Below are 22327 nucleotides of genomic sequence, written 5' to 3'. Positions count from 1 at the left end.
TGTAGTCACTTGGAAGCTTGCCCAGGAAGTGGCCCTGCATTTTTGAGTCAGCCTCTTAAAATGAAAACCTCACTCTCTCTAGACAGAGGAAGACAAAGCGAGCAGTATTTTTGTAAACAGGGCAAATGCAATCCCGAATCTATTTGTAGTCTTTGAACCATGTCCTTACCGTGGTCATCGCTATGTCATCTTTAATATTTTTAAAGCTGAAGGTGGCGAGTCACTGTGAACATACTGTTGCACGCATACTCATATTGTTGCATGAATTACTGCTTAGAGATAGACACAGGTGTTCCTTAACTTGGGAAGACTCGACTGAAGAATGATCCACATATGTGACGGGGGGCTGTGGCCCACTTCTGCCATTCATTTACTCATTCACTCATTCACTCACTCAGTCACTCACTCATTCAAATATATGTCAGGCACTATCTTAGAACTGGGGATAGAAGCACGGATAAGACCACTCCCTATCCTGGAGTAGCCCCCATTCTCCTCTGCCCTGCCAAGAAGCCGTCCTGCCCTGTGCCCACCTTCTCCCCACTGTAGAACCTTCCACCCTGGGAGCTGGAGTCCTGCCCCAGAGTTCTTTGGAGACCTCCCAGCTGCCTGAGACTTTCTTAAGCCCCACCCTCCCATTCGGGACTCTGAAAGCAAACCAAGACTTTAGACGTGGATTCTGGACATTTGAGTCTGTTATTGGTTCTCTTTCACGTACTGTAAGGTGACCTTGTGGGCCGTGATGGGCTAGAGCAGTGTTTGTGATGTAGCAAAGCGGTGCAGGTGCAGTCAGAAAAGCAGAGGCTCTGTGGCCATAAAACGGGGATTCAAATTCTCTTCCCAGCACTTGAAGGCTGTGTGTTCTAATTTGGCTCTCCTAGATGAAAGGAACTGATAGGGACTTCCCTGGCGGTCCAGTGGTTAAGACTCTGCCCTTCCAATGCAGGGGGCGCGGATTCAATCCCTGCTTGGGGAACTAAGATCCCACATGCTGTGTGGCATGGCCAAAAAATAAAAATAAAATAAAATTAAAAAGTAGAAGGTAGAAGAAAGAAATTTAAAAATAAATAAAATTTTTTTAAAAAGAAAGGAACTGCTACTAAACGTAGCTCAAGAAATGAAGGATTATTTTATGGCTACCCTGGCACACAAACTGTGGGGATAAAAGGAGGAAAGGGGCAGCGGATAAGCCCCAGAGCGCTCTGCGTCAACCTGGCTGCTCCCGCTCTGATTACTCTATGTCCTTCTACTATGTTAAAGTCTCTGCCTTCTCCTTCCTGATCAACTTCAGCTTCAATATGGCCCATTACAGCTTCCTCAGCCTCCCTTCCCAAGCTTCATTCATTCCTACCAACTTTCTGCTTCTTTCCATGTTTCCCAATTCCAATTCCTAAAGGAAGATCAGATTGGCCAAGCTCATCTTTTCAAACCAGGCCACAACCAGGATTGGCTGGCACTGAGTCAGGGGCCACCTGGGGCCCACCGGCTGTAGCTGGGGAAGGGAGGAGGAGTGGCAAGGAAGGTCATGGGTGGCCTGTCACTGCCTCTTTAGCAGGGGCTGCCTTTGGGGCAAGAAATGTATCTGACTTTGTGTGTTCTTGAAAGGAAGCTCCTCAACTTAGTTGAAACTCAGTTTTATCTGTAAAATCGGTACCTATCTTGTAGGGTTGTTGTGAAAAATAGGGATCATGTATGTAAAGTAGCTGGTACTCAATGACTTGGAGCAATTTTTAGTGCTTCTATTAGTGTTCACTATTATATGTCATAATATAGAGTACTATATGTTATGATAATTATATCTATTGTGTAGTTCCCCATTGAAACAAGCAAACTCTTGATTGAACTTTTAGGACACAACCCAAATAGGTAAATGAACTGGCAGAGGGGTGAGCTGATATTAATGACTGATTAACCTTTAATCTATGTGGACAGTGACTCTTTTTCACATGATCTGAAAAAAATTACTAACTGGAGATCTTTTATGTGCTAGTCACAAACTTTATTAAAGATATAAGGTGATGGGGCTTCCCTGGTGGCACAGTGGTTGAGAGTCCGCCTGCCGATGCAGGGGACACGGGTTCGTGCCCCGGTCCTTTTCAACCTCCACGTGCCGCGGAGCGGCTGGGCCCGTGAGCCATGGCCGCTGAGCCTGCGCGTCCGGAGCCTGTGCTCTGCAACGGGAGAGGCCACAACAGTGAGAGGCCCATGTACCGTAAAAAAAAAAAAAAAAAAAAGGATGTTTTAAAAAAGTAAGTTATTTAGCACCAGAAAAGTCTATATATTACTATATCTGAAATGATAAATAGCACCTTTTAAGCACAGCCCATAATTAATTTTTGTTTTTTTAAAAAAAAGGTTTTTTAACAATTAGCTGGGCATCTAGTGGAGGCTCAATAAACACCCATTGCTTTAAAATTGAACTGAGGGCTTCCCTGGTGGTGCAGTGGTTGAGAGTCCGCCTGCCGATGCAGGGGACACGAGTTCGTGCCCCGGTCCAGGAAGATCCCACATGCTACGGAGCGGCTGGGCCCGTGAGCCATGGCCGCTGAGTCTGCACGTCCGGAGCCTGTGCTCTGCAACGGGAGAGGCCACAACAGTGAGAGGCCCGCGTACCACACACACAAAAAAGATATAAGGTGTTGCCATTTTCTAAGAAAGCTGTATTCTAGAGGATGTGAAATCTGGTAATTAAAGTTGTAAAGCAAGAGTAGTTACTCAAAGGTGAAAAAAGGTTTATATGCACTGTGCATTTTGTTCTTAATTATTGTGGCCTAGAAGTAGGAAAATGGGAGAAGCAAAGACATGGAAAGCAGAGAGTATTCCTAAGCGTCCTTGTGAGTCTGTATCATTAACAGCAGTTGACATGGAGAAGGGGTATTTCTTGTTATGTACAAGGCACTGTGCTCAGAATGGGGAGAATGTAAAAATAAACGAGTCGCAGCCTTGTTCTCTAGAACACTGCCTTCCAAAATGAGGCAGAATACTTCCTGAGCTGAGATTCAAGCTCTGCACTCAGGAAGACTTTGGTTAAGGCTCAGCTACCATCAACCAGCCCTGTGATCAGAGACAGTATTTTTTCAGCCTAAACATCCCAGTATTCCTCCTCCTCTGAGCCAGAGCAAATCATTTGATTTAGAAGGAATTCTATGCTACCAAGTTGTCTCCTCCACCTACAAAGGGCAGACCAACCTCAGGGCAATGGGATTAAGAGAGCCAAAGGCTCCAGAGAGGGACAGGGACTGGTCCAACCTGGCCTCCAGGCTCTATACCAGCCTGCAGGGGACCCAGGCCCTCATCTATTCCTCACCGTTTGCCAGAGCTGGAATGGTTGCAGGGATCCTCTCGTCTAGGCCCTACATAAGACATAAAACTGAGGCCCAATAACATAACTTAAAAATCTTTAAGTGCCTACTTAGTGCCATGTATCCGTCTATATGCTATCAAATGTATTAGCTCATTTAATTTATACCACAGCTCTGCGAGGCAGGTACTGCCTCCACTGAACTGTAAAGGACTTGTCTTCAACAGTGACACCAAGTGGCAGCAAGAAGCAACAGCAGTGGTAGATCCCTCAGGCTCAGTTACCTTTTCAGCTTCCTTTGAACTGAGGACACGCTAGGATTCCTAGACAATTAGGATAAAGGGGCCTCAAAAAGGAGATACTGCACTTCCTGCTAATTAGAAAAGTGAGGGGGGCAAACGATTAATTGAAAAAACAAAAGCATGGGACCAGATTTTTACTCAGACTTAGTGAAGTAGGTCAGATGACTTACATATAAACAAGCCTCAACTTAGACTCCAGACCACCAGCCAGATCACATAGTCGAGTGTTTACCAGCACATGCTATGTGTTTCATATGATGCTAGATGTTTGTAGGGTGGATAAGTCGGGGAAGGAAATAAGAAAGGGAAAAACAGAATTGGCTCTGGGGCAGCAATCCTCAAAGGCGAAAGGTGGCCTGTTTAGAATGGGAGGAGGTATTAGTTTAAAAAGGCATATTCAATTTTTAGTAATTTTATATATGGGGAAAAAACTACCCTTTTCAACCTAAAAGTCATAGAAATTAAGCCTCTTGACTGGTAGAGATCATCAGAGGATAGATTATGCCCCACTAAGGAAGCCATATTCCAAATTTGGGGATAGAGAGGCCCATGAAATTTCTGTGTTTACTAGAACAGAGTGAGGATTTTAAAGGGTTAAGAAGCCCTGGCCGGGACTTCCCTGGCGGTCCAGTGGTTAACACTCCATGCTCCCAGTGCAGGAGGCACAGGTTCGATCCCTAGTTGGGGAACTAAGATCCCACATGCTACAGGGCACAGCCAAAATAAAGCCCTGGCCCAGAGCCCTGGACCTCACATGTACAAAGCCCTTGCCAGGCCACAGACTTGGAGCTAGACTGCAATAAAACTTCTTTCTACCTAATTTAAGATTTCACAACACCCAGTCATTGCATGTGAACATGTTGCCTATTTGTCACGCAAGTTCTGGTTATGTAAACGACATGGTAGTACCATACCAAAGCCATATACCCATTGAGCTTTTAAAGGGGGAAGATTAGATACTGGGCATTTCATTTACAGAATATGTTCAACTGGACATTGACAAATATTTACTTAAAACAAAAGGTATTAGGCACTATATAAAATATACAATACAAACGTGACTTGAGTGCAAAAGTGGTCGGCAGAACCTCTACTTATGCAATAGGCATCCCTGACTGACGAATGGATCTATCAGACAGCAAGCTAATCAACCAATCAGAACTTAGCATAGTACTGCTGATGGTGACAGGCCAACTGCAGAGTTGCTTGTTTAAGCTAAGTTATTTATTTATTTATTTATTTATGGCTGAGTTGGGTCTTTGTTGCTGCGCACGGGCTTTCTCTAGTTGTGCCACGCGGGCTTCGCATCGTGGTGGCTTCTCTTGTTGCGGGCTTTGGTAGTTACAGCATATGGGTTCAGTAGTTGTGGCACACGGGCTTAGTTGCTCCACGGCATATAGGAGGATCCTCCCGGACCAGGCTCCAACCCACGTCCCCTGCATTGACAGGAGGATTCTTAACCACTGCACCACCAGCAAAGCCCCAAAGCTAAGCTCTTTTTAACTGGTGAGGCTCTCCAGTCAGACAGGCCTGAGTTCAAATCCTACTTCCATAAATCAATGGCCATTATCTTCCTTCTGCCTCTCCAGAATCTACTTTTCCCTCCCCTTCTCTACTCCTCTCTGCATGGCTTTGTGTATGGACTGCACCAATGAGTTCCCTTGCCTTCCCGCTTCCAGTTGGGTTGGGTCCATGGGAAGCATGCAAAACACTTGAGGGTAGGACAAGAATGAGCTCAGGATACTCATCTCCCTGGCATCCTCCTTGATAGGAAGCCACAGCTCCATGAGGTTCTGGTAACCACATTCTCCCCCTGCCCCTTCGTGCCTAGGGGTGGCAACCCCCAAGTGTCCCTAGGCCTCAGGTACCATACTATGCCTTGAGGTTTCCTTAAACTCTGTCCATGCCTTTGTAAATGGTCCCTTTGTTACCCTCTCTTCAAATTTCCCCTTTAGAGAAAGCCGTCTATGTCTCGACAGGACTTTACTGATACAGTACATATAATAGTCTGATGCCAGGCTCAATAAATTTAGCTAGCAAATGGTGATGAGGCATGTTAGAAGCACAGAAATCAACTGAAAAGTGAATTACCCATAGTTAATAAAGCCATAGGGCTTCCCTGGTGGCGCAGTGGTTGGGAGTCCGCCTGCCGATGCAGGGGAGGCGGGTTCGTGCCCCGGTCCGGGAGGATCCAACATGCCGCGGAGCAGCTGGGCCCGTGAGCCATGGCCGCTGAGCCTGCGCGTCCAGAGCCTATGCTCCGCAGCGGGAGAGGCCACAACAGTGAGAGGCCCGCGTACCGAAAAAAAAAAAAAAAAGCCATCTGTCTCAAGAATGTCTTCCAGTTGGAAAGACTTTTAGGACAGAACATTTTAGTCAGGATATGCAAGAGACAAGAGCAGAACTTCGGAAAGAATCTACTTCGCCCATGGAGGGCTTTTGCTTCAGGACGGGCCAGCTTTAGAACTGCAAAATCAGAAACACAAAAAGATGGCACAAAACTCTTCCCTCAGTCTCCTGCTGTCAGGTCTGTATTTACCCGTCACTGAATATATTTTTTTAAGGCCTGATTTTATTTGGGATCAGAATATTAGTCTTTTGAAAATAGAGAGGAAAGAAAAAGTAGATCTTAGAGTTGACCAGAGGCCCAACACATATGAATCACTGGAGTCTTGGACTGTGTTACTGACGATGTAGAATCTCAGATCAGGCAGCTGGTGCAAAGCCTCCACAGGTGCCAGTGGAGCAGAGGAAAAGGAGACCCAGTACATGGCTCAGCACCAAGAAATATCCATTTTTCATTTAGCTAAGTATGGTATGCACATATTATGAAGTAATAGGCACCATTAAAAACAGCAAGACAGATACATCTGCACAGACAGGGAACGATTTCGAAGACATTCTGTTCAATGCAAAAAGCAAGTCACAAAACAATATGTCTACTATGTATACACGTTATATAGTATGATGTCATTTATGGTTAGAGAGAGAGAGAACTAGGTAATTGTGTAGAAACAGTTTAGAACTGTGCTGTCCAATGCCTAGCATTACCTGTATGTAGCAATTTAAATTCAAGTTATGATTGATTAAATTTATATAAAACAAGTCAGTTTCTCAGTCCCACTAGCCACATTTCAAATGCTCAATAACCACGTGTGGCTAGTGGCTACTGTATTATCACAGATATAGAACATTCCAATCATCACAGAAAGTTCTGTTGGACAGCACTGGCCTAGAAAAATACACAACAAATTTTTAACTGGAGTTACCTCTGGGGAAGAAGATAGCATCACAAGAAGAGAAGAAAGAATGTTTTCATTGTTTACTCTGTATATATCTCTTATTTTGTTTACTTTTCACCATGAGAACACATTCATACAATGTGTCTAATTTAAAAATAAATTTAAAGAACTATTTCCTACCCTGTGAATTAAGAGATGCAGGAAATTTAACCAAGGATCAAGTGTCTTGAATGTAAGGGGGAAAAGCTATTTAACAGGAAATGAGTACTTTAAAAAATAACAAGTATTATCCATAAACTCACTGTTAAATGACATTATTCCCAGGTATGTGGAACGTTTAAAACTCATTTGAGCTTTTAAAAATCATTTAAGTTGTCTTCAGGCTTCCCTGGTGGTACAGTGGTTAAGAATCCGCCTGCCAATGCAGGGGACACAGGTTCGAGCCCTGGTCTGGGAAGATCCCACACGCCGTGTAGCAACTAAGCCCGTGCGCCACAACTACTGAGCCCACGTGCCACAACTACTGAAGCCCGCGCGCCTAGAGCCCACGCTCCGCAACGAGAAGCTACCACAATGAGAAGCCAGCGCACTGCAACGAAGAGTAGCCCCTGCTCGCCGCAACTTGAGAAAGCCGGCACGCAGCAATGAAGACCCAGCGCAGCCTAAAATAAATAAATTTTTAAAATAATAATAAAAAAATTAATTGTCTTCATAGTATCCACCCATCATTTATTTTTCCAACAAACACTACTTGAGTTCTTACTGTATTCCAGGCATTATTTTAGGTTCTGAGGATACATACAGGAACAAAACAGAAAAAAAAACCCAGAAAAAAATCCTGCCCTTGTGATGCTTAAAGATGATGAACAACAAAAAAACATTGTAAAATGTGTAGTATGTTAAAAGGAGATAAGTGCTATAGGAAAAAAATAAGGCAACGAAGGGAGAAAGGGAGTTGGGGGTACAACTGTAAATAGGATAGTTAAGGAAGTTGATATATGTGTAAATATATAAAGGATCAATTGAGCCATGTGGTAAAAGAACACTCCAGGCAGAGAAAACAGCAAGTGCAAAGGCCCTGAGGCAGGAGCATGCCTGGCTTCTACCAGGAATAACAAAAAGGAAAGTATGCCTGGAGGAAGTGAGCAAAAAAGGAAAGTAGTAGGAAATACAGCCAGAGAGGTGAGGCTGAAGGAAGGCGATGGAAGGCACCCAACGCTGTGGGGTTTTTAGGATGCTATAAAGACTGGCTTTCACTCTGAGGAGATGGAAACCATTAGCAAGTTTTGAACAGAGAGTGATATGATCTAATTAGTTTTAACAGGACCACCTGGCTGCTATATTGAGCACAAACTACAAGTTGTCAGCAAGAAAATCCCTGAGATATCTGGTATCATAACCAGGCAAGAGTAGATGGAGGCTGGGGCCAGGGAGACGGATGACAGTAGAAGTGGTAAGAAGTGGTCAGATTCTGGATAGATTCTCAATAAATAAAATTTGGAAGTGATTGGATGTAGCGTGTGAAAGAATGAGAGGAGACAGGATAACGCCAAAGTTACTGGCCTGTAGAACTGGAAAGATGGCATTGCCATTCCCTATGATGAGGAGGACACTGGAGGCGTAGGTTTGAGGGTGGGAGGGACAGGATGGGGAGATCAACAATTCCATTTCTTTTTTTCTTTTTTGCGGTACACGGGCCTCTCACTGTTGTGGCCTCTCCCGTTGCGGAGCACAGGCTCCGGACGCGCAGGCTCAGCGGCCATGGCTCACGGGCCCAGCCGCTCCGCGGCATGTGGGATCTTCCCGGACTGGGGCACGAACCCGTGTCCCCTGCATCGGCAGGCAGACTCTCAACCACTGCGCTACCAGGGAAGCCCAACAATTCCATTTCTGAACCCACACGTTTATATAGATTTGTTTAATTCACAACAAATGAGGCAAGACTATACAATGGGGAAAAGACAATATCTTTAATAAACGGTATTGGGAAAACTGGACAGCTACATGCAAAAGAATCAAACTGGACTAGTCTCTCATACCATACAGAAAAATAAATTCAAAATGGATTAAAATCTTAAATATAAGACCTGAAACCATAAGACTTGTACTAGAAAACACAGGCAATACTCTCTTTGACGTTGATCTTAGTAGTATTTGGGGTGGGGGGGGTATGTTTTCTCAGGCAAGGGAAACAAAAGCAAAAATAAACAAATGGGATGACATCACACTAAACAGCTTTTGCACAGTGAGGGAAGCTATCAACAAAATGAAAAGATCACCTACTGAATGGGAGAAGATATTTGCAAATGATATATCAAATACGGGGTTAATATCCAAAATACACAAAGAACTCATACAACTCAACATCAAAAGAACAAACAACCCAGTTAAAAAATGGGCAGACGATCTGAATAGACATTTTTCCAAAGAAGACATTCAGATGGTCAACAGGCACATAAAAAGATGCTCAACATCACTAATCATCAAGGAAATGCAAATCAAAACCACAATGAGACATCACCTTACACCTGTCAGAATGGCTATCATCAAAAAGAAAAAGAAATAACATGTGTTGGGTAAAATGTGGAGAAAACGGAATGCTTGTGCACTGTTGGTGGGAATGTAAGTTGGTATAGCCACTATGGAAAACAGTATGGGGGTTCCTCAAAAAATTAAAAATAGAACTACTATATGATCCAGCAGTTCCACTTCTGGGTATATATTCAAAGAAAACAACAACAATTAGAAAAGATATACGGACCCCTATGTTCATTGCAGCCTTATTTACAACAGCCAAGATACATAAGCAACCTAAGGGACCATCAATAGATGAATGGATAAAGAAGATGTGGTATGTATGTATACATGTAAATATATATACGTATATGTGTGTATACATATATACACAGATATGTGTATACATACACACACACATGCACGCGTACACAATGGAATATTACTCAGTCATTAAAAAAAGAATGAAATCTTGCCATCTGTGACAACATGGATGGATCTAGAAGGTTTTATGCTAAGTGAAATAAGTCAGGGAAAGACAAATACTGTATGATTTCACTTATATATGGAATTTTAAAAAGAAATGAACAAACATAACAAAACAGAGTTATAGATACACAGAAAAAACAGGTGGTTGCCAAAGGAGAGGGGTGTGAGGGGAGGAAAGAAATAGGTGAGGGAGATTAAGAGGTACAAACTTCCAGTAGCAAAATAAATGAGTCATGGATATGAAATGTACAGTGTGGGGAATATAGTTAATAACTGCAATATCTTTCTATGTTGACATATCATAACTAGACAGTGGTGATCATTCTGAAATGTATAGAGATATCAAATCACGACATTGTGTAACAGGAACATAGTGTTGTAGGTCAATTATCCTTCAAAAACAAACTCATAGAAAAAGAGATCAGATTTGGTGTTACCAGTGGTGGTGGAGGGGGAAACTGGATCAAGGGGGTCAAAGGTACAAACTTCCTGTTATAAGATAAGTAACTATTAGGGATGTAATGTACAACATGATAAATATAATTAACACTGCTGTATGTTATATATGAAAGTTAGGAGAGTAAATCCTAGGAGGTCTCAACACAAGGAAAATTGTTTTTCCTATTTCTTTAATTTTGTATCTATCTATAGGAGAGGACAAATGTTCATTAAACCTATTGTGATAATCATTTCATAACGTATGTAAGTCAAATCATTATGCTGTACACCTTAAACTTATAGTGCTATATGTCAAGTATATCTCAATAAAACTGGAAGAAAAAAATAAAATTTCACACACTTGATTTGACATGCCTATTAGATCTCCAAGTGGAGGTGTCAGGTAGGCAGCTGGTTGTACAAGTCTGGAGTCTGGGACAGAGGACTAAGCTAGCAATACAGGTTAAGAAGCAATCAGAATATAAACGATATTTAAAACCACTAGACTAGATTCATTAATTCAGCTAAGGGGGTGAGTGCAGGTTAAAGAGAGGTCCTGGTGGGCAGATGAGGAAACAATGTATATTTATGGCCTGTCTCCCCCAACTACTATGGAAACTCCAAGAAACAGGGACTAAGTCTGCTCTATTCACTACTATATCCCTACTTCCTAAGGCAGTACCTGGTGTATAAAATGTCCTCTATAAATATGTGTTGAATGGGGAAATTTAAAGTCACTGGAGAGAGAATGATTATTGATAAAAGAACTAGAGACAGAACGATTATGGATGAAGATTACTGATAAAGATTAAACTCACATAAGAAAAAAATAAATACACTTACCAATGTTCCATAACTTTTCTTATCATCATGATATATACTACTAGGAAGTTGAGAAAATAAAGAGAGGAAGGCAAAACTTGTAAGAATTCTGCTTGCCAAATACAATCATTGTTAACATTTTCTACACTTCTTTTTCAAGCTTTCTGATAGGTTATATATACATTTTAACAACTTTTTGGAATCTTACTGCATGGACAGTTTTTTTCACTCAATATATTATGATTATTTTATCGTACCATTTAAATAGTATTCAACTTCATTATTTTTTATTAATAGACTGTTTTTTTTTTTTGCAGTACGCGGGCCTCTCACTGTTGTGGGCTCTCCCGTCGCAGAGCACAGGCTCCAGACGCACAGGCTCAGCGGCCATGGCTCACGGGCCCAGCCGCTCCGCGGCATGGGGATCCTCCCGGACCGGGGCACGAACCCGTGCCCCCTGCATCAGCAGGCAGACTCTCAACCACTGCGCCACAAAGGAAGGCCCCGAGAATAAGTATTTTGAAGTCAGTTAAAAGCAAAACAACAGTAGTCTAAAAACTATTTTAAATATCTTTTTAAAAAAACACATTTTCCAACTTTATCTAGAGTCCCCTCACAAGAATTCCATTTTTTAAAACAATGTGTAAATACCCACATTTAGGTCAAGCTAGTAATTACTGCCCTTCCAGCGATCAGGGATCAGAACATTATTATGAATTTTATTCTACCCTTAAAACACTGACCATCCATAATCCATAACTCCCCCATGTGCCCACCTTCCAAACCCCACAGCAGTGGATTTCAAATAGCTAGAAGACTCTTACTACTACAAATAATATCACATTGCATTGATACTAAAATGTACATTTTCCTCCCCATTTGAACATGTCTGAGATGAGAAGGGGTCTTGCAATTAATGACTTAAAATCCATGTTGGCCATTTTCTGACACTTTAACACGTCTGAAAGGGAAGCGTGTCGTACAATTAATGACTTCTTAAAATTAAGAAATGCATAGGGAGGGGGAAGATGGCGGAAGAGTAAGACGCGGACATCACCTTCCTCCCCACAGATACATCAGAAATACATCTATACGTGGAACAACTCCTACAGAACACCTATTGAATGCTGGCAGAAGACCTCAGACCTCCCAAAAGGCAAGAAACTCCCCACGTACCTGGGTAAGGCAAAAGAAAAAAGAATAAACAGAGACAAAAGGATACGGACAGGACCTGCACCAGTGGGAGGGAGCTGTGTAAGAGGAAAGGTTTCCACACACTAGAAGCTCCTTCACGGGCAGAGACTGTGGGTGGCGGAGGGGGAAGCTTCGGAGCCGCGGAGGAGAGCACAGCAACAGAGGTGCGGGGGGCAAAGCGGAGAGGTTCACGCACAGAGGATCGGTGACTACCGGCACTCACCAGCCCGAGAGGCTTGTCTGCTCAGCCGCCAGGGCTGGCGGGGCTGGGAGCTGAGGCTCGGGCTTCGGTCGGAGCGCAGGGAGAGGACTGGGGATGGTGGCATGAACACAGCAAGCAGGGTGTTAGTGCGCCACGGCTAGCCGGGAGAGAGTCCAGGGAAAAGTCTGGACCTGCCGAAGTGGCAAGAGACTTTTTCTTGCCTCTTTGTTTCCTGGTGCGCGAGGAGAGAGGATTAAGAGCGCTGCTTAAAGGAGCTACAGAGACTGGCGGGAGCCGCGGCTAAAGCGCAGACCCCAGAGACGGGCATGAGACGCTAAGGCTGTTGCGGCCGCCACCAAGGAGCCTGCGTGCGACCACAGGTCACTATCCACGCCCCCCTTCCCGGGAGACTGTGCAGCCCTCCACTGCCAGAGTCCCGTGATCCAGGGACAACTTCCCCGGGAGAACGCATGGCGGGCCTCAGGCTGGTGCAACGTCACGCCAGCCTCTGCCACCACAGGAGCTGTGCGAACAAAGAAGAGAAAGGGAAATCTCTCCCAGCAGCCTCAGGAGCAGCGGATTATATCTCCACAAGCAACTTGATGTACCCTGCATCTGTGGAATACCTGAACAGACAACAAATCATCCCAAATTGAGGAGGTGGACTTTGAGAGCAAGATTTATTATTTTTTCCCCTTTTCCTCTTTTTGTGTGTGTGTATGTGTATAATTCTTTTCTTAATAATTCTTTTTTATTTTAATAACTTTAGTTTCTTTTCTTTTATCTCCTTCCTTCCTTCCTACTTTTTCTCTCTTTTATTCTGAGCAGTGTGGATGAAAGGCTCTTGGTGCTGCAGCCAGGAGTCAGGGCTGTGCCTCTGAGGTGGGAGAGCCAACTTCAGGACACTGGTCCACAAAAGACCTCCCAGCTCCACGTAACATCAAATGGCGAAAATCTCCCAGAGAGCTCCATCTCAACACCAAGACCCAGCTTCACTCAACGACCAGCAAGCTACAGTGCTGGACACCCTATGCCAAACAACTAGCAAGACAGGAACACAACCCCACCCATTAGCAGAGAGGCTGCCTAAAATCATAATAAGGCCACAGACACCCCAAAACACACCACCAGACGTGGACCTGCCTACTAGAAAGACAAGATTCAGCCTCATCCACCAGAACACAGGCACTAGTCCCCTCCACCAGGAAGCCTACACAACCCACTGAACCAACCTTAGCCACTGGGGACAGACACCAAAAACAATGGGAACTACGAACCTGCAGCCTGCAAAAAGGAGATGCCAAACACAGGAAGATAAGCAAAATGAGAAGACAGAAAAACACACGGCAGATGAAGGAGCAAGATAAAAACCCACCAGACCTAACAAATGAAGAGGAAGTAGGCAGTCTACCTGAAAACGAATTCAGAATGATGATAGTAAAGATGATCCAAAATCTGGGAAATAGAGAAAATGCAAGAAACATTTAACAAGAAACTAGAAGAACTAAAGATGAAACGAGCAACAATGAACAACACAATAAATGAAATTAAAAATACTCTAGAAGGGATCAATAGCAGAATAACTGAGGCAGAAGAGCGGATAAGTGACCTGGAAGATAAAATAGTGGAAATAACTACTGCAGAGCAGAATAAAGAAAAAAGAATGAAAAGAACTGAGGACAGTCTCAGAGACCTCTGGAACAACATTAAATGCAACAACATTAGAATTATAGGGGTTCCAGAAAAAGAAGAGAAAAAGAAAGGGACTGAGAAAATATTGGAAGAGATTATAGTTGAAAATTCCCTAATATGGGAAAGGAAATAGTTATTCAAGTCCAGGAAGCACAGAGAGTCCCATACAGGATAAATCCAAGGAGAAGCATGCCAAGACACATATTAATCAAACTGTCAAAAATTAAATACAAAGAAAACATATTAAAAGCAGCAAGGGAAAAATAACACACAAGGGAATCCCCATAAGGTTAACAGCTGATCTTTCAGCAGAAACTCTGCAAGCCAGAAGGGAGTGGCAGGACATATTTAAAGTGATGAAGGAGAAAAACCTGCAACCAAGATTACTCTACCCAGCAAGGATCTCATTCAGATTTGATGGAGAAATTAAAACCTTTACAGACAAGCAAAAGCTGAGAGAGTCCAGCACCACAAAACCAGCTTTACAACAACTGCTAAAGGAACTTCTCTAGGCAAGAAACACAAGAGAAGGAAAAGACCTACAATAACGAACCCAAAACAATTAAGAAAATGGGAATAGGAACATACATATCGATAATTACCTTAAATGTAAATGATTAAATGCTCCCACCAAAAGACACAGACTGGCTGAATGTATACAAAAACAAGACCCATATATATGCTGTCTACAAGAGACCCACTTCAGACCTAGGGACACATACAGACTGAAAGTGAGGGAATGGAAAAAGATATTCCATGCAAAAGGAAACCAAAAGAAAGCTGGAGTAGCAATACTCATATCAAACAAAATAGACTTTGAAGAAAAGACTATTACAAGAGACAAAGAAGGACACTACATAATGATCAAGGGATCGATCCAAGAAGAAGATATAACAATTGTAAATATTTATGCACCCAACATAGGAGCACCTCAATACATAAGGCAAATACTAACAGCCATAAAAGGGGAAATGGACAATAAAACATTCACAGTAGGGGACTTTAACACCCCACTTTCACCAATGGACAGATCATCCAAAACGAAAATAAGTAAGAAAACACAACCTTTAAACGATACATTAAACAAGATGGACTTAATTGACATTTATAGGACATTCCATCCAAAAACAACATAATACACATTTTTCTCAAGTGCTCATGGAACATCCTCCAGGAGAGATCATATCTTGGGTCACAAATCAAGCCTTGGTAAATTTAAGAAAATTGAAATTGTATCAAGTATCTTTTCTGACCACAACGCTATGAGACTAGATATCAATTACAGGAAAAGATCTGTAAAAAATACAAACACATGGAGGCTAAACAATACACTACTTAATAACGAAGTGATCACTGAAGAAATCAAAGAGGAAATCAACAAATACCTAGAAACAAATGACAATGGAGACACGACGACCCAAAACCTATGGGATGCAGCAAAAGCAATTCTAAGAGGGAACTTTACAGCAATACAATCCTACCTTAAGAAACAGGAAACATCTTGAATAAACAACCTAACCTTGCACCTAAACCAATTAAAGAAAAAAGAACAAAGAAACCCCAAAGTTAGCAGAAGGAAAGAAATCATAAAGATCAGATCAGAAATAAATGAAAAAGAAATGAAGGAAACGATAGCAAAGATCAATAAAACTAAAAGCTGGTTCTTTGAGAAGATAAACAAAATTGATAAACCATTAGCCAAACTCATCAAGAAAAAAAGGGAAAAGACTCAGATCAATAGAATTAGAAATGAAAAAGGAGAAGTAACAAGTGACACTGCAGAAATACAAAAGATCATGAGAGATTACTGCAAGCAACTCTATGCCAATAAAATGGACAACCTGGAAGAAATGGACAAATTCTTAGAAATACACAACCTGCCAAGACTGAATCAGGAAGAACTAGAAAATATGAACAGACCAATCACAAGCACTGAAATTGAAACCGTGATTAAAAATCTTCCAACAAACAAAAGCCCAGGACCAGATGGCTTCACAGGCGAATTCTATCAAACATTTAGAGTAGAGCTAACACCTATCCTTCTCAAACTCTTCCAAAATATAGCAGAGGGAGGAACACTCCCAAACTCATTCTGCGAGGCCACCATCACCCTGACACCAAAACCAGACAAGAATGTCACAAAGAAAAAAAACTACAGGCCAATATCACTGATGAACATAGATGCAAAAATCCTCAACAAAATACTAGGAAACAGAATCCAAGAACACATTAAAAGGATCATACACCATGATCAACTGGGGTTTATTCCAGGAATGCAAGGATTCTTCAATATACGCAAATCTATCAATGTGATACACCACATTAACAAACTGAAGGAGAAAAACCATATGGTTATCTCAATAGATGCAGAGAAAGCTTTTGACAAAATTCAACACCCATTTATGATAAAAACCCTCCAGAGTGTAGGCATACAGGGAACTTTCCTCAACATAATCAAGGCCATATATGACAAACCCACAACCAACATCATCTTCAACGGTAAAAAACCGAAAGCATTTCCACTAAGATCAGGAACAAGACAAGGTTGCCCACTCTCACAACTCTTATTCAACATAGTTTTGGAAGTTTTAGCCACAGCAATCAGAGAAGAAAATGAAATAAAAGGAATCCAAATCGGAAAAGAAGAAGTAGAGCTGTCACTGTTTGCAAATGACATGATACTATACATAGAGAATCCTAAAGATGCTACTAGAAAACTACTAGAGCTAATCAACGAATTTGGTAAAGTAGCAGGATACAAAATTAATGCACAGAAATCTGTGGCATTCCTATACACTAATGATGAAGAATCTGAAAGTGAAATCAAGAAAACACTCTCACTTACCAATGTAACAAAAAGAATAAAATATCTAGGAATAAACCTACCTAAGGAGACAAAAGACCTGTATGCAGAAAATTATAAGACACTGATGAAAGAAATTAAAGATGATACAAATAGATGGAGAGATATACCATGTTCTTTTATTGGAAGAATCAACATTGTGAAAATGACTCTGCTACCCAAAGCAATCTACAGATTCAATGCGATCCCTATCAAACTACCAATGGCATTTTTCACAGAACTAGAACAAAAAATTTCACAATTTGTATGGAAACACAAAAGCTCCCGAGTAGCCAAAGCAATCTTGAGAACGAAAAACGGAGCTGGAGGAATCAGGCTCCTGGACTTCAGACTATACTACAAAGCTACAGTAATCAACACAGTATGGTACTGACACAAAAACAGAAATATAGATCAATGGAACACGATAGAAAGCCCAGAGATAAACCCACGCACATATGGTCACCTTGTTTTTGATAAAGGAGGCAGGAATGTACAGTGGAGAAAGGACAGCCTCTTCAATAAGTGGTGCTGGGAAAACTGGACAGGTAGATGTAAAAGTATGAGATTAGATCACTCCCTAACACCATACACAAAAATAAGCTCAAAATGGATCAAAGACCTAAATGTAAGGCCAGATACTATCAAACTCTTAGAGGAAAACATAGGCAGAACACTCTATGACATAAATCACAGCAAGATCCTTTTTGACCCACCTCCTAGAGAAATGGAAATAAAAACAAAAATAAACAAATGGGACCTAATGAAACTTACAAGCTTTTGCACAGCAAAGGAAACCATAAGCAAGACGAAAACACAATCCTCAGAATGGGAGAAAATATTTGCAAATGAAGCAACTGACAAAGGATTAATCCCCAAAATATACAAGGAGCTCATGCAGCTCAGTATCAAAAAAACAAACCACCCAACCCAAAAATGGGCAGAAGACCTAAATAGACATTTCTCCAAAGAAGATATACAGATTGCCAACAAACACATGAAAAGATGCTCAACGTCACTAATCATTAGAGAAATGCAAATCAAAACTACAATGAGGTATCACCTCACACCAGTCAGAATGGCCATCATCAAAAAATCTACAAACAACAAATGCTGGAGAGGGTGTGGAGAAAAGGGAACCCTCTTGCATTGTTGGTGGGAACGTAAATTGATACATCCAGTATGGAGAACAGTAAGGAGGTTCTTTAAAAAACTAAAAATAGAACGCCCATATGACCCAGCAATCCCACTACTGGGCATATACCCTGAGAAAACCATAATTCAAAAAGAGTCATGTACCACAATGTTCATTGCAGCTCTATTTACAATAGCCAGGACATGGAAGCAACCTCAGTGTCCATCAACAGATGAATGGATAAAGAAGATGTGGCACATATATACAATGGAATATTACTCAGCCGTAAAAAGAAACGAAACTGAGTTATTTGTAGTGAGGTGGCTGGACCTAGAGTCTGTCATACAGAGTGAAGTAAGTCCGAAAGAGAAAGACAAATACCATATGCTAACACACATATATGGAACCTAAGAAAGAGAAAAATGTCATGAAGAACTTAGGGGTAAGACGGGAATAAATACACAGACCTACTAGAGAATGGACTTGAGGACATGGGGAGGGGGAAGGGTAAGCTGTGACAAAGCGAGAGAGTGGCATGGACATATATACACTACCAAACATAAAACAGATAGCTAGTGGGAAGCAGCCGCATATCACAGGGAGATCAGCTCCGTGCTTTGTGACCACCCAGAGGGGTGGGATAGGGAGGGTGGGAGGGAGGGAGACGCAAGAGGGAAGAGATATGGGAACATATGTATAACTGAGTCAGTTTGTTATAAACCAGAAACTAACACACCATTGTAAAGCAATTATACTCCAATAAAGATGTGAAAAAAAAAAAGAAATGCATAGATGCTACGCACAACAGAAAATCATTACCTTTACCTGGAGATAAAAATTCCATACACTAAATCAATTTTTTCTTAGGTAACTGAGCTCAAGGCATTTACAATGAGTACCAATAATAATCTTATTCCTTATTCATCTCCATCTCCTTCCTTATAGGACTTGAGGTGACTTTTAAAAAAATGAAAGTTGGGACTTCCCTGGTGGTCCAGTGGTTAAGACTCCATGCTTCCACTGCAGGAGTGCGGATGTGATCCCTGGTCGAGGAACTAAGATTCTGCATGCCATGCACCTTGGCCAAGAAATTTTTTTTAAAAAAAGAAAGAAAGAAAGAAAAAGATAATTTAACAATAAAAGCCATCATAAAAAATAAAACAAAATAATGGAAGTTTAAAATAATAGTTGCAACATGTGAGTGAGGATGGAAACAGGGGTTTTGAAAAAAGGCCCAGGGTGAAATGAGCACACAGGAATGTCTATCATGGTCCTCTACATTTCAGGGGGCAGGGCACAAAAATGTCTTTAAGTTCCCAGCAGTCAAAGCAAAGAGGAAGACAAAGTTAATATTCTCTTTAGGCAAAACCCAAGAGATACTGAGGAGAAGCACAGCATTTCCTGATGCGAAGTTTTTATTGAAATTCCTCCCATGATGCCTTTATAAGGGACATGTTGGGTGATGCCATAGCGACACCAACATATTCAATGACATCCTCCCGATAAAGACAATCCTGTTTTTTATGTTTGTCTCTGTAGCACCCTCCCTGTAAGGCAGAGCCCCAGAATCAAAAAGCAGTTCAAAAAAGCATTTCTACAAGGGGTCAAACACGCAGTCTGAGAATGCAATTCTCTCACTCATGGATGGATCCAAGGGCAAGATTTAAAATATGAAGACCAGGGTTTTCTAGCGTGGGATGCGCAAAACAATCGATTAGAGAGCAACACTTGTGTCTAAATTTATTTTTTCATGTTAAAAAACAAGAGGGCTTCCCTGGTGGCGCAGTGGTTGAGAGTCCGCCTGCTGATGCAGGGGACACAGGTTCGTGCCCCGGTCCGGGAAGATCCCACATGCCGCAGAGCGGCTGGGCCCGTGAGCCATAGCCGCTGAGCCTGCGTGTCCAGAGCCTGTGCTCCGCAACAGGAGAGGCCACAACAGTGATAGGCCCGCGTACCAAAAAAAAAAAAAAAAAAAAAAAAAACAAGAAAGGAAGGATTACTAACAACCAGCTATAATTTTCAAAATTACCCTGGTGCCCCATCTCTGTCAACATAAAGTCTACAAGGTGTTTCAAAGGAAGAATGCAAGTCGTTACAATAGAGAAGGGTGGCCTGGGTCCCCTGATATTTTCATTTACTTTCGGCTTACTGCAGTAAAATACAGTTCACATGGGCCTATATGAGTGCCTTTGTGGATTATATTACCTAGTTTTAGCTAAACCAATGCTCACAAGATCAGCAGGTGGCTTAAAACATTTCCGGCAATGAAACAGGAAAGTAAAGATACCATAAGCACAAACCAACACCAAAAAAGTGGCCAAGCTGACCTTCTACTCTTTGTACACGTTCTGCAGCGGCCACATTATCAGGTGTGAACAATAATGGCCTCATTAGATTTGACAAAAAGACAGCTGAATCGAAAATGATCGCAAAGAAGACTATTTGAAATATGTGCTATTAGCATTAAACTTCACCTGGAGCATATATTGTACCTTGAGATATTAGCTAATGATGGTATGAAGCTATTGTAATTACCATGATACTTAAAAATGAAGCATTCAGAACATGCAGACAAATCTCTTTGATGTTTTTCAGCAACATTTCAAGATGTGATACTCAATCCTGTACTTCACAAAATAACGTTCCATAAATGATAAATGTTTAGAAGCCTTTTTCGAGTTGCTACAATTCAATAGAGAAAAACCAAAAGTCTCATTGCAGAAACACCTGCTCTTCAAGTCACAGTAAAACTGGCTGCTCTAATGTGTAGAAAAAACTTGATGTCAAACAAAAATGTATTCCTTAAAAAAAAATGCATTCCTTTGTCAGCAAATATATTTGGAAGACATATAGAAAACATTGCTGAAGACTGGAAAAAACAAGCATTAGAACAAATTATGCAGTGTGGGAGGTTTGCTATACAGTTGGGTGGAAGTACAGATATTTCTAACATGTCTCAGCTTGAGGTATTTGCTAGATTCTATTTCAATAATAAAACCCTTTTTTTCTGAGCCACTAAAGATGTTCCAATGAAGAAATATTTTCCAAAGAAAGATGTTCCAAAGAAGACTGGCTCTGCAAACTGGATGACTTCTTTAATAAAAAAAAAAAAACATATATGGAAAACCTGTGTAAGTGTACCTGCCAACGAGGTGCTTTGCTCTTGGGCCCTGATCTCCCATCTTTTTGAGAAATACCTCTCTGTCTTCTTTCCATGGCCCTTCCTCTATTGACTCTCTAAATGTTGTTTTTTGAGGTAACATCCTGGAAGACTGTAGGGGAAAGTAGATTAATTTAACCAGATTGCATATGGAGATAGGCAGATACAGGGAGGATTCTAATTGCTTTAACAACAGCTCTTCATTTTCCTTCCCGTTAAAAACCTGATAGGATGGCTCAGGATCAGCTTTTCTGCAATTTGCACGATTATCCTGAGGCACCCTTACTAGCTAACCAATTCCAACCACTTCCTTCTGAGTCTACAAACCATGAAGCCAGGCCACTGTTAGACAACACATATAGACTGGGCACCATGGATTTTAATTCACAGATTACCTGAATAGCGCTGGACTGGTCCTAGAAATAAGGCAAGTTTAGTTCAAGGGCTTACCTACATTCTCTTTGGGGTTGGGTATACTGACTCCTGGAAGGACTGAGCACATTGAAGCTCTGTGAGCAGCCACGAACTGTAACTGTAGGTAGGATCTGATACTCTTCCCTGGAGTGTTACCTATTAGATCACCAGAATTGTTTGCAAATGGGAACTCTGTGGTGGAGCATACTCTCTCCCTATTACAGTGATCAGAATATCTTTAAACTTAATCTTAAATAATAACATACATACAGATTCACAGAAAGATAGACAAAATGAAAAGGCACAGGGCTATGTACCAGAGAAAGGAACAAGATAAAACCCCAGAAAAACAACTACATGAAGTGGAGATAGGCAACCTTCCAGAAAAAGAATTCAGAATAATGATAGTGAAGATGATCCAGGACCTCAGAAAAAGAACGGAGGCAAAGATCGAGAAGATGCAAGGAATGTTTAACAAAGACCTTGAAGACTTAAAGAACAAACAAACAGAGATGAACAATACAATAACTGAAATGAAAACTACACTCGAAGGAATCAATAGCAGAATAACTGAGGCAGA

The 22327-nt window shown here is 41.6% G+C and overlaps 1 protein-coding gene across 4 annotated transcripts in view; it reads right to left on the bottom strand.

The window, feature by feature from the left end:
• PCYT1B (phosphate cytidylyltransferase 1B, choline) overlaps positions 1 to 22327 on the bottom strand; it is a 168159-nt gene that overhangs the window by 100007 nt on the left and 45825 nt on the right. The gene's annotated exons all lie outside the window — the stretch shown is intronic.

Source organism: Globicephala melas, chromosome X (assembly GCF_963455315.2).
Source record: "Globicephala melas chromosome X, mGloMel1.2, whole genome shotgun sequence".
In the NCBI taxonomy this organism is placed as follows: Eukaryota; Metazoa; Chordata; class Mammalia; order Artiodactyla; family Delphinidae; genus Globicephala; species Globicephala melas.
This window is presented reverse-complemented; position numbering and strand designations above follow the sequence as displayed.